Genomic DNA, 15135 nt, shown 5'->3' on the forward strand with positions numbered 1-15135 from the left:
TGGATTGACCTGGACCCCTCTTCTGCTGTCTTTCCTTTCTATTTTGCTCATTTATTCTAACTCTTTCTACTTTCAATGCAGCATCAACTAATATGGAAAAATATGTAATCTCCAATGCTGTTATCATGACCTTGATATTTTCATTCAGCCCTTCCTTAAACCTTTTGCACCTCTCAGCCTCTGTAGGGACTATCTCCCTCCCATACCAGCTCAGTCTGAGGAATTCATGCTCATATCCTACCACTGATAGCTACCGTTGTCTCAGACTAATAAATTCTCTTCTTCTCTCTTCTAAATACACTTTACTGACATACTTCTTCCTGAACTCTGTGAGGAAGAAATCCCAAGTGATCTGATCTGGTTGCACTTTACTGGATACTATGTCCCACCACTGGTATGCATCATCTTGAAGTAGGGACAAAGCACCCTCCAAGTTCTGCTCGGGGGTGCAATGAAGCTGTTTCAACACTCTTCCAGTTCTATTCAGCCAATTTTCAGCTGTCATGGGGTCATCCTCCTTCTTCCCAAAGAAATCCATAGCCCCATGTTTTCGTAGTTTTTCCATATGGGACTTATGTGGTACTGGTGGATGTTGAGGCTGTGGTTGTGGTGGTCGAATTGCCCCCATTATTTGCCTATAAAATTTAGTCATCTACTGAAATAACGCAAACTGCAAACTGAGGTTGGGTAGGTGCCTCAGCTGCTGATGGAACAGGTTCTCCCTTGCCTCTCGATTCAGCCCTTGGTGGAGCACAACTCTCCACCTCTTCATCAACTGCTCTTTGAGAAGTAGGATCCATATCCTAATTAAAATAAGAAAACAAACAAATCTGCTTCAGTGTCACCTCAACACTTACAAATGCAATGCAGTGGTATGCACTCTATCTAGGCCCTGAAACACCTAAACCGATGCTCTGATACCACTAAATGTGACAACCCTTACCCGTCTACAGTGTAGCTGAGCAAGATATGCTACACAGTGTGCTGGAACACCACATCTTATTTCATAACAAGTTATCCTACTCAATTTGTTTATTATTCACCAAGTGCTAAATTTTTTCAATTATATCATTTATTTACAACTTTGATTTATTTGAATTTTACATAAATTTCTATAGAAAATCCAGCAGAGTGCCGGCTGTAAATTGGAAAAACAGTTCTTCTAAACCTATTAAAAACACTTCTAATATGGTTTTCAAATTCAGAACTCCAATATACATACATATCATCTCAATCTCCAATTCTCATCACAAATTTCAAAATTTTTATTCACATCACAATTTGAATTAATTTCATGAATAACTCCTCAAAATTTTTTTTTAAACAAAATATACTGATAATTATAATAACATGAAATTTCATATATTTACATTATCATATGATTTCATGAGTTTGTAATTACAACTAAAAACTAGTACAAAATGCAAAGTACAAAATACAGCCCAAAATCCTAATATCCTACCAAGTGCACTGCAGATATGAGGTGACTTGTGACACCCCTTACCCGTCTACAGTGTAGCCGAGTAAGTTATGTCACTCAGTGTGCCAAAGCACCAATTTATGTTTCTATTTACAATTTATCCCTTTTTAATTCATTTATTTATAATTTTGGTAAATCTGAATTTTATCGCAAATTTTATAGAAAATCCGGCAGAGTACCGGCTGTAAATTGGAAAAACAGTTCTTCTGAACCTGTTTAAAAACACTTCCAATATAATTTCCAAATCCAAACTCTATTATACACATTTCAAGTCAATCTCAAAATCTCAATCTCAAATCACAATACTATTTTTAAAACTTTTCTGTTCAATTCATCACTTGAAGCATATTCATAAATATTTCTCAACATTTCATTTATCAACATACATTATGCAGAAAATTTCAATAATATGAAATTTCATATATTTACATTAATACATAATTACAAGAGTTTATAGTTACAATCCAAACTAATACAAAATGCCAAAATACAAAATGCTCCCAAAATCCTATGTCCTACCATATGCACTGCAAGTGTGAGGTGACTCGGAACTCCGGATGCAAATCTGAAGGCTCACCCGGTCTGATGTCTGCAGAGCTCACCAGCTAGGTCTCCAATAGCTGCGCGTGGCAAAAGCGATGCGCTAAGCAATTCTACTTAGTGGTAACAATATAAAATAAAATAAAATAAAATGAATATGCAGAATGTGTGTTTACATTTTTGGTAGACTTAACTTCTGATATTATTTGCATTATTATTCGATTAAAATTTGGTAAGGTTTATTATCATTACCTGAGTAACCCATACTAATTGACTTGACTGAATAAATGGGTAAACTGGCACTGAGTACTAAGTACCTTGGACCATCACACCATCAGTCACATTGTGTCTCCCAGTGTGCAACAGAACAGCTAATAAGCTGTAATAATTATCAGGGTTTCAAATAACATAGCCACAGAATGGCATGGGAAGCCATGAAACACAGAATGGCATGAAGCCATATGTAGTACTGTTAACAGAATCCTATTGGCATGCCAAGCTATCCAAACCAATCTTGTTAGGTATACTAGGGCATTTTACACTTTTAAGTTTCACAATTTTTGAAATTTAAGTTTTAGTGTTACTATTCTATTCATTGGTCAAAAAAAATGTTGACTTTTGCATAGGCAATAGGTACATTGGTTCCAATATCATCGACATATCACATTTTGCATTCAAAATTTGTTGGTATTGGTTGCCAATACCATTTCTAGGCTTAATGTTAGTTGGGCAGAATTTTTAGTTTTTATGCTTTGTATTTACTATTCCATTGGTCAATTTTACAGTGGGAATTTGGCAAACTGATCAACATGAAAGTTGTTCATATATATCTCAACTTGTTGCTGGTAAAATTTCAGGTCAATTGGACCCTTCTACACTGATTTATGGCCAAATGACCAAACACTGTTCATTTGATCATTTTGCCCAGGCAGACTGCAGGTCACCCGGATTAGGGCAAGCTTTTGGTCCACTTGGTTTGGTTTTATGGGCATGGTTTCTTCACCAAAGTTGTGCCATTATGTGTCTAGTTTCATGTTCAATTGGCCTTGCACCAATTGAACCTCTACAATTCAAGTTATGGCTGCCCAAACCTGCTGGACTCATGTCTAATTCTGCAGGTCACCATGGGCAGCCACTCCAAACCCAAACTCCACCACTCAACACACTTCATTTTTAATTTAAACAGCACCAATTGCTCACTAATTGACCATTAAAACCTATTTTCATCATCACATGGTCAAAGTCCCATTTCTCCACCCCAAACCCTAACCCAAACATTACCACACATGCATTTTCACTTCATTTCATCAATCCACTCAGTAGATACATATTGTGGATAGCCATAACAACCATTTAACTTCATTAAACTCAACACAATCAAACCTAACCATGTCTTTCGAAAATAAGGGATGGCATACAAGTGGTATTTAGCAATTTTCCTTTGTAATTCTTACTCATACAGAATCCTTAAACATGTATTCAAAGTAAAAATTAAGGTTAGGTCACTAACCTCTAAGGAGTGAGCTTTCCAACTTACTAAAGTTCTTCCTTTTCTTTTCTTTTTGCTCCCAAAAGACTCTCCAAGATGCAAGAATAACTTTTTGTGTTGCTAGATTAGGGTTTAGTTGGATAAAAGTGGGGAAATTAAGCTTTCAAAAGCTTGCTAATGGTTGACAATGGTGGGAGGGTGACGGCATGAAGAAGAAGAAAAGAGGAGGTTCTGATTTTCTTTTGTTTTCCAGCCCATTTTGTCTTTTGTAAACAAAGTTATGCCATGTGTCAACTTTAGATTGGGTAGGAGAACTTTAATGACATCATTATGATGTCATAAGTCCATTTTCCTTCATTTTCTCTTCATTTCTTATCTATTTAATTGCAATTAAATTTTTAACAACATTTATTCATATTTTATGTTATATAAATTATTTATTTAACTGGACAAGTTGGCCAAAAATCATCTCTGAAGACGAAATGACCAAAATGCCCTCTGTTTGGCTTAACGGGCCAAAATTGTCTGTACCGATTGAAAAATTTTTCTAAGTATTTTCTTGGCATTCTAATGCCATAAGAACCTCAATAACCCTTCTCTAGAGTCCCAATAATTATTTTATAATTTTTCCCTCGGGTCTAGGGCTTCTAGTTGCGAGAACCGCAACTTCTCACTAGGTTACCCATCGCTAGGGCACCGGCTCTTTAAACTTGGTTGTATTTTATTTCTAAAATTTTTCCTAAATTTTTCTTATTAATATTTGAGTTAATTATGGTTCCTCACTTTAGTTTAAATATTTTTCCGGACATTCTAGCTGTCCGGATCGATATTGGTCACCGAAACAGTAGATTGTATGGACTAGCTAAAGTGAGGATGTTACAACTCTTCCCCTCTAAGAAAAATTTCGTCCTTGAAATTTACTTGATGCAAACAGTTGAGGGAACTGTTGGCTCATTGTCTCTTCACTTTCCCAAGTTGCCTCTTCAGTGTTGTGGTTCCTCCAAAGCACTTTCACCAATGGAATTTGTTTATTTCTCAGTTCCTTCACTTCTCGAGCTAGGATCTGTATAGGTTCTTTTGTGTATGTCAAGTCCGGTTGGATTTCAATCTCTTTCATGGAAATGACATGTGAAGGATCTGAGCGATATCTTCTCAGCATAAAAACATGGAATACATTATGAATTTTATCCAGTTCTGGTGGTAAAGCTAGCCGATATGCCACTAGTCCCACACGTTCAATGAATTCATATGGGCCAATGAACCTAGGGCTTAACTTACCCTTTCTTCCAAATCTCAGTACTTTCTTCCATGGTGAGACTTTGAGAAACACCTTATCGCCAACTGTATACTCTATCTCTTTTCTCTTCAAGTCGGCATAAGATTTCTATCTATCTGAGGAAACCTTTAGATTAGCTTTGATTATCTTCACTTTTTCCTCAGTATGTTTCACCAGGTCTGGTCCTACCAGCTTATCTTTGTCCAATTCAGTCCAACACACTGGGGTTCTACATTTCCTCCCATACAATGTTTCATATAGGGCCATTTGGATGCTAGCTTGGTAGCTATTGTTGTATGCGAATTCTGCTAGTGGGAGGTATCTATCCCAACTCCCCTCAAACTCAATGACATAACTCCTTAGCATATCCTCCAGGATCTATCACATAATTCACATTGTTACTATCGTTTCAATTTATTAATTGCAAATATTCAATTAGTTCTTAGGTTTACTTGGATTATTCATTCTGACTGTCCATCCGTCAGAGGATGAAAAGCCGTGCTAAAATGGAGTTGTGTGCCCAAGGCTTTTTGCAACTTTTTCCAGAATCTCGATGTAAACCTTGGGTCTCGATCAGATATGATGAAAAGTGGGATTCCATATAGTCTAACTATGTCACTGATATACAATTCTGCCAGCTTCTCCAGTGAGCAGTCAGTCCTAACTGGCAGAAAATGTGCTAACTTTGTTAATCTATCTACTATCACCCATACTGCATCATACTTCTTCTGAGTGAGAGGTAGACCACTTACAAAATCCATGGTGACCCGATCCTATTTCCATTCAGGTATGCTTATAGGCTGTAGCAAACCGGATGGAACTTGATGTTTTGCTTTAACTTGCTTACATGTCAAATACTTAGTCACATAGTCAACTATATCCCTCTTCATACCAGGCCACCAATAATGAGGCTTCAAATCATTACACATTTTTGTGCTTCTCGGGTGCATAGCATAAACACTAGTGTGTGCTTCTTTCAGAATACTAGTCTTCAATTCCCCATCATCTGGTACACACACTCTTCCTCTGTATTACAGACACCCATCTGCTTTCACCTCATATTCAGTTTCCTTTCCCTCTGGAATTTTACCCACAATGGCCATTAATTTTTCATCTGCCCTCTACCCATCTTGTATCTGCTGTAGCAGGGTTGGCCTCACTTGCAACTCAGCCAAAATAGCTCCATCTTGAGCTAAGGACAGACGGGCATTTAGTGATCTTAAAGCTGTGATGGACTTCATGCTTAAAGCATCAGCAACTACATTTTCCTTCCTAGGATGATAATCTATCACATAATCATAGTCCTTTAGGAACTCAATCCATCGCCTCTATCTAAGATTGAGCTCCTTCTCGGTTGGCAAATATTTTAGGCTCTTGTGGTCCATATAGATGTAGCATTTTTCACCATATAAATAATGCCTCCATATCTTTAGTGTGAAGATAATTGCTATTAACTCCAGGTCATGAGTAGGGTAGTTTTGTTCATGTGGCCTTAATTGCTTGGAAGTATAGGTGACCACTTTTCCCTCTTGCATCAATGCACACCCTAGTCCATTATGTGAGGTATCACTGTAGACCACAAAATCTTTTCACAACACTGGCTGTGTTAACACTGGTGCTTCTATCAACATAGCTTTTAGCCTCTCAAAATTGTCTTGGCACTTGTCGTTCCAGCCAAATTTCACATTCTTGTGCAATAACTTGGTCATTGGAGCAGCTATAAGAGAAAACCCCTTCACAAATCTTCTGTAATACCCAACTAGCCCCAAGAAACTTCTGACCTCAGTTGTATTTCTAAGAGGCTTCCATTCCATCACCGCTTCTATCTTTTTGGGATCCACTCTAATCCCCTCAACTGATACTATGTGTCCAAGAAAGGAGATTTCACTTATCCAGAAGTCACACTTGGACAGCTTAGCATATAGCTTCTTTTCTCGCAGGGTTTGCAGAACAATCCTCAAATGTTCATCATGTTCTTCCCTGGTCTTGAAATACACTAGAATATCATCAATAAAGACCACTACAAACCGATCTAAGTATGGATGAAAGATACAGTTAATAAGGTCCATAAATGCTGCTGGTGCATTTGTTAACCCAAACGACATTACTAGAAATTCATAATGCCCATACCGGGTTCTGAATGCAGTTTTTGACACATCTGTATCCTTTACCCTCAACTGATGATACCCTGATCTGAGATCAATTTTTGAAAATACACCTGGTCCCTTCAACTGATCAAACAGATTATCAATTTTGGGTAATGGATATTTATTCCTTATAGTTGCTTTGTTCAACTGCCGGTAATCAATACACAATCTCAAGGTTCCATCCTTCTTCTTCACAAATAGCACCGGAGCTCCCCTTGGTGACACACTGGGGCGTATGACCCCTTATCAAGCAACTCTTGCAACTAAATTTTTAACTCCTTCAATTCAATGGGTGCCATCCTATAAGGAGCAATAGAAATGGGTGCTGTACCCGGCATTACCTCAATAGCAAAATCGACTTCCCTTTCTGGTGGAAAACCAGGCAACTCTTCAGGAAATACATCTGGGAAGTCTCTTATTGTGGGTATAACACCCAGGTTTGGTTTAGCCTGCCTAGTATCAACCACGTGTGCTAGGTAAGCTTCACAACCTTTTCTCATCAATCTTCTTGCAACTGTGGCTGAGATAACATTGGACAGGAAATCTGTCCTTTCTCCCACAACAATGATCTCATTACCCTCACAAGTTTTCAGAGAAATCCTCTTTAATTTGCAATCAACTATTGCCTGATGATGTGACAACTAGTCCATTCCCAAAATCACGTCAAACTCGTGGAAGGGCAATTCAATTGGGTCTGTCGATAATTCATACCCCTGAATCCCCAACGGGCAACCTTTATACACCTTATTCACTACTACACTGTGGCCTAGTGGATTTGTGACCAGAATGTCTTGATCACTCTCCTCTACTGGAACTCCCCTCTCTATGGGTAGTTTGATGCAAATGTACGAATGAGTGGATCCTGGATCAACTAATGCATGCACAGAAGTGTTGTAGAGGAAAAATGTACCCCTGATGACATCCGGGGCATCTTGCTCCTCCTGAGCTCTAATAGCAAAGGCCTTGGCAGGTACTCTAGTATCTGGCCTCTCAGCTGACTCCGATGCAGGCCTCAGTGATGGACCAGCTGCCTCAGATTTACCAGGCTTCCTACCCCTTTGTGGTGCAGGAGCAGGTCTGTCAGCTTGTGTTGGAACAACTGTAGTAGTCCCCTTTGGACAATTCTTGATCTGATGTTCTATAGATCCACACTACAAGCATGCACCGATCACTCACCAACAATCCCCCTTATGCCACTTCTGACAGTACTGACAGGCAGAAGATGCAGGGGCTAGTCCCCTAAACACCGTCCCCGGAGAGCTACCCACTGATGGTGTGGACTGGCCTCTCCTAGGTGTGAATTGTGGTCTGGGCCCCTAAGACTGACCCTGACCCTGTGGTGGTCCTGAACTCTGAGCAAGAGGACCCTTACTCTTCTTACTGGTAGCAGAAAATGTACTAGACTGACCTGGACCCCTCTTCTGCTGTCTTTCCCTTCTATTTTGTTCATTGATTCTGACCCTTTCCACTTTTGATGCAGCATCTACCAACTTAGCAAAATCAGTGATCTCCAATGCTGTGATCATGACTGTGATGTTGTCATTGAGCCCTTCTTCAAACCTTCTGCACCTCTCTACCTCTGTAGGGACTATCTCCCTCCCATATCTACTCAGTCTGACAAACTCACGCTCATATTCCATCACTGACAATTGTCTCTGTCTCAGACTGATAAACTCTCTTCTTCGCTCTTTCAAATACACTTTGCTAACATATTTCTTCCTGAACTCTGTGAGGAAGAATTCCCAGGTGATCCGTTTAGGTTGCACCTCACTGGTTACTGTGTCCCACCACTGATATGCATCATCCTGAAGTAGGGACACAGCACCCTTCAGGTTCTGTTTGGGTGTGCAGTTAAGCTGTTTTAGCACTCTGATGGTTCTATCCAACTAGTTTTCTGTGGCCATGGGATCATCCACCCTCTTCCCAAAGAAGTCCACAGCCCCATGCTTCTTCAATTTCTCCAAATGAGATTTATGTGGTGGTGGTGGTGGTGGTGGTTGTGGCTGTGGTGGTGGTGGTGGTTGTGGCTGTGGTGCTGGTGGTGGAATTGCCCCCAACATTTGCCGGTAGAATTCAGTCATTTGTTGAAATAGAGCAAATTGAGGTTGGGCAGGTGCCTTAGCTGCTGGTGAAGCAGATTCTCCCCTGCCCCCAGATTCAGCCCTGGGTGGAGCACGACTCTCCACCTCTTCTTCAACTGCTCTTTGCCAAGTAGGATCCATATCCTATTCAAAATAAGAAAACAAACAGATCTGCATCAGTGTCACCTCAATGATTACAAATGCAATGCAATGGTATGCATTCTATCTAGGCCTAGAAACGCCTAAACCGATGCTCTGATACCACTAAATGTGACACCCCTTACCCGTCTACAGTGTAGCCGAGCAAGTTATGCCACTCAGTGTGCCAAAGCACCAATTTATGTTTCTATTTACAATTTATCCATTTTTAATTTATTTATTTACAATTTTGATAAATCTAAATTTTTTCATAAATTTTATAGAAAATCCGACAGAGTACCAGCTGTAAATTGGAAAAATAGTTCTTCTGAACCTGTTTAAAAACACTTCCAATATAATTTTCAAATCCAAACTCTATTATACACATTTCAAGTCAATCTCAAAATCTCAATCTCAAATCACAATACTATTTTTAAAACTTTTATGTTCACTTCATCACTTGAAGCATATTCATAAATATTTCTCAACATTTCATTTATCAACATACATTATGCAGAAAATTTCAATAATATGAAATTTCATATATTTACATTAATACATAATTACAAGAGTTTATAGTTACAATCCAAACTAATACAAAATGCCAAAATACAAAATGCTCCCAAAATCCTATGTCCTACCATATGCACTGCAGGTGTGAGGTGACTCGAAACTCTGGATGCAAATTTGAAGGCTCACCCGGTCTGATGTCTGCTGGGCTCACCAACTAGGTCTCCAGTAGCTGCGCGTGGCAAAAGTGACGCGCTAAGCAATTCTACTTAGTGGTAATAATATAAAATAAAATAAAATAAAATAAAATAAAATAAAATAAAATAAAACGAATATACAGAATGTGTGTTTACATTTTTGGCAGACTTAACTTCTGATATTATTTGCATTATTATTCGATTAAAATTTGGTAAGGTTTATTATCATTGCCCAAGTAACCCATAGTAATTGACTGGATTGAATAAATGGGTAAACTGACACTGGGTAATAAGTACCTCGGACCATCACACCATCGGTCACATTGTGTCTCCCGGTGTACAACAGAACAGCTAATAAGCTGTAATAATTATCGGGGTTAAAACCCAAGTGTAATAATTCAAATAACATAGCAAAAGGCTATTATGTCACAGAATGGCATGGGAAGCCATGAAACATAGAATGGCATAAAGCCATATGTAGTACTGCTAACAGAATCCTATTGGCATGCCAAGCTATCCAAACAAATGTTGTTAGGTATACTAGGGCATTTTACACTTTTAAGTTTCACAATTTTTTTAATTTAAGTTTTAGTATTACTATTCCATTCATTGGTCAACAAAAATGTTGACTTTTGCATAGGCAATAGGTACATTGGTTCCAATATCATCAACATACCACATTTTGCATTCAAAATTTGTTGGTATTGGTTGCTAATACCATTTCTAAGCTTAATGTTAGTTGGGCAGAATTTTCAGTTTTTATGCTTTGTCTTTACTATTACATTGGTCAATTTTGTAGTGGGAATTTGGCAAACTGATCAACATGAAAGTTGTTCGTATATATTTCAGCTTGTTGCTGGTAAATTTTCAGGCCAATTGGACCTTTCTACACTGATTTATGCCCAAATGACCAAACACTGTTCATTTAGTCATTTTGCCCAGGCAGACTGCAGGTCACCGGGATTAGGGCAAGCTTTTGGTCCACTTTGTTTGGTTTTATGGGCATGGTTTCTTCACCAAAGTTGTGCCATTATCTGTCTAGTTTCATGTCCAATTGGCCTTGCATGAATTGAACCTCTACAATTCAAGTTATGGCTGCCCAAACCTGCTGGACTCATGTCTAATTCAGCAGGTCACCATGGGCAGCCGCACCAAACCCAAACTCCACCACTCAACACACTTCATTTTTTATTTAAACAGAACCAAATGGTCACTAATTGACCATTAAAACCTATTTTCATCATCACATAGTCAAAGTCCCATTTCTCCAACCCAAACCCTAACCCAAACATTACCACACATGCATTTTCACTTCATTTCATCAATCCACTTAGTAGATACATATTGTGTGTAACACCCCTAAGTTCGGTAGTGCGTTCTACTGTTCCGGTGACCAGTGTTGTCCGGACAGCTAGGATGCCTAGAACTACACTTCGTTATGAGTGAGGAGACATAGAATAATGAAATACAACAAAAGAAAATATAAGAAAAACAAAGGAAAAATAATAGCAAAGAAATGTAACCAAGTTAAGCGAGCCGAGAACCCTAGCGATGGGTGACCGCACCGGGAAGTCACGGCGTGGACCGTTGACTAGCCCTGGACTGCGGGGAACCCTGGAAAACATTTTTTGGACTTAAATAGACCCTTATTGAAGAATAAATCTCATTAGAAAGATCAAAGAAAAATTAAATAATTAATACAAAGAAAAGTGAGAAATCGAAAAACAGACAAAACCCGGTATTACCGAAAAATCGGGAATGCAACCCAAACAGGGGCATTATGGTCATTTGACATCCCAAATTGTCTTTTGACCTAAATGTCCATTAAAAATAAATAATATTACACTTGGAAAATATCATGAAAAATTAAATTGTGGTATATTATATAAAAAGTGAAAGAATGAGGGCATAATTGTAATTAAAGGAACCTTGGATTAATTTAATTGTTAATCAACATTAGTGGAGCACTAAGTGGACATAGGTGGACATATATAAACTCAATATGGACAGATTCAACTTAATCTTCCTCATTCTTCCTCATTGCCGAATTCATTTCTAAAGAAACCTCCATGGCCGACCACTTTTTAAGCTCTTTCTCCACATGATCAAGCCTTGATTCCACATAAGTTCCTTCAATAATTCTTGTCTACACACATTGGGCAGCATATAGCAAGCAAGAAAGAAGAGTTTTGGGGAGGTTTTGAAGAATTTCCAAAGTAGTAAGTTTGAGTTTTTGAACTTTGCTTTGTTAAAGTTTGTATACTTGTTATGGGTGTTTGAATTGTGAAGAAAATTTTCAAGTTTGAGGAGTTCTTAATATATCAATTTTGGGCAGCCATGGAGTTGTATATTTGATGATTTATTTTACATATGTTTGATGGGAATTCATGTTGAATAGGGTGAATTGATGTCCTAGTAGTTAATTCCACATGTAAATGATGATTATGCACTTGGAATGGAAATTGATGAATTATGGACACTTTGGCATGGTGGAGCTTTTCGGCAGCCTTGAGGTTTCTTTGATAAATGTATGTGTTCATGAAGATATGGGCAGAATTGTGACATTAAGGATTGATGAGTGTGTATATAGATTGGTTGTGTAAAGTGTATGTAAGAATGAGTAATGTTTAGGTGTATATGTGATTGTACTTAGACTTTGTAAATTTGAGTTTTAATTGGTATATTGAGGATAATTGTAATCTGCCCAAAGTGACTTTAAAGTGAAGAGGTATGTGGTTTTGGTAATGTACCAAAACAGAATTGGTAAGGGAAGTGGACATATAGCAATTAAATGTGTAATGGATACATGTATATGTAAGGTAATTAAGGGCAGTATGCATTTTAGCCTATAACTTTAAATGTGTAACCTCAATTGGTATGATACCAATTGGAGGTGAAACTAGGCACAAAATTTGCCAACTTTCATTAAGAAAGCATACCAAAATTCTGCTTGCAAGGTGACATAAAAAAATGACCAATTCGGATTAGGTGCAATTGAAACCTGAAAACTGACCAATTGGGCAGCAGTTAGTGTTTAGGCCATAACTCACTCAAAACAGGTCCAATTGACCTGAAATTTCAACCATAAATAGTTAAGACCCATACCTACAAGTCTTATGAAGACACCAAAGCCCAGAAATGACCATAAGCAAGTCAAACAGCTTGCACAAGTTCGGGTCCAAAAACTGGCCGAACCAAAGTTGACCAAATTTGACCTAAAATGACCTAATTTGATGCCATTTGACCAGAAATAGTAAAATGACCATAACTTGGTCTACATAACTCAGATTGACCTGAAATTTTGCCCCGCGTGCAATAAGACATAGATCTACAAGTTTTTAGTTTTGATCGAAACCCGAAAACTGAGGGAACCAGGTCATCCGGCTAGGTCAAACTAGTGTCCCGGAATCCAGTAAATTGCAAGAAAATGCACTAAACAAGGAAATGAGTTTGGTAAAACGTACCAACCCTAAAACCCTATCGATTGTGACATATTAATGACACTAAAACCTAATTTACCTAGAACGCATCGAGGGTCGGTATATTAGGTGATTAAGCAAATAATAGCTTTCAGTGAATTATTTGTCAAATATTATCGATAGAGACAGTTTAATTTAGTACTGAAACACTTCAAATTGTGTTTCTCAGTTAGCAAAGACTCAGAAAAAGGGAAGGAAATCGAGTCGGACAGGAAGCGATTATCAGAGGTTTGTGCACAACTAGTTTTTAACTAATTTTGTTTGAATATTTCATATGATTAAATGACATACTTTTCTTATGTATTATGTTTAACAAGCATTGGATTTAATTCAATGATTATTGAAAATTGTTATAGTATGTATGAATTTAGCTTTGTGAAATGGTATTTCCATAAGTATTAAGCATTGTTATGGATTGAATAAATTATTTTTTGGAAAATTGTGATAGAACATGTTTTGAATTGTGATAGTAATTTTCATGGAAAAATGCAAATTTATGATTTGAATTGTGATGAGAATAAAAATTATTGGATATTGGAATTGAATTTGAATCGAATTATACTGTGATTTATGCTCACTAAAAGGATTGTGATATTGTTTTATATCTCACTATAGATGCTTGACTAGGTTATTACCCGTCTCTCTCATTTGTTGAGAAGACAATGGAGTTAGTTGTGTTTTGACTACCATGGTACGTGCACAGGCTTAGATTTTCCTCTGATTTGAGGTTAGATCTAAGTTATTTTATCGTTATGGCCCTTGTGGAAGATTCATTATTGTGATGGTACTGTGCACGATGATTCGACCTCCCCGACCATAGGGAGTTAGAATCTGATTCGACCTCCCCGACCATAGGGAGTTAGAATCACATCGAAGATGGCCCTATCGGATTAGTCTTGCATAGTTAGTGAGATAAAGAATGATTGTTAAGATACAGCATGGTTTTTGAGCTACAACGTGGTTTTTGAGATACAACATGGTTTTGAGATAAAGATTTATTTTTGAGATACATAATGATTTTTGAGATACAGAATGGCTTTTGAATGGTAAAGAATTGTGATTTCAATTATGGGTTATGTATAATTGATTTTGTTGGAACTACCTTAAATGGTTAGTCATGATTTGATAAATTGAATGTCGTGATCAAAGTCATTTTATACAAATGATTTACATTATTGGAAATGAATATTTTGAGTTTTGAAATTTGATGAGTATTCAGATTTCTAAATTATTTACTGTAAATTTTGTCAATGTATATTGTACTATGTTTTAAATTATAGTTGTGCACCACTGAGTTCACCACTCAGCGATAGCGTTGTATGTTGTCGCAGGTAAGAAGAGCATAGAGCAGTGAGTAAGTTTCTTTGAAGACATTTTCAGATCAGCTCCAGGTATATTATAGGTATACCCATGTACATAGGTCTGATGTATGCATGTAATAATATGTATGTAAATTATTTGAGCAGTTGTAAATTAAAATTTGTACATTGAAGTTGTAAAGTAAATTATGAGTTATTTTGACTTGTAAAATTTGTATTATATTTCTTTTATCTCATCCATTGAAAATACTGAAAAATTGTTGTGCATTGAGTTGAGAAAAATATTGTGTTGAATTTTGTTGGAGTTGAGATTTGGAAAAATATTGAAGTGCTTTTTACAGGTTTTCTGAAGAACTGTTTTATCCAAAATACAGATGGCACTCTGCCAAAATTTTTACAGAAATTCCAAATAAGTTAAATGTGTTAATTCTATCACTTCAGTTCACAAAAGTTTTTAACACATGTAAATAGTGCTCACC

The sequence above is a fragment of the Hevea brasiliensis genome, chromosome 8 (assembly GCF_030052815.1).
Source record: "Hevea brasiliensis isolate MT/VB/25A 57/8 chromosome 8, ASM3005281v1, whole genome shotgun sequence".
NCBI lineage: Eukaryota > Viridiplantae > Streptophyta > Magnoliopsida > Malpighiales > Euphorbiaceae > Hevea > Hevea brasiliensis.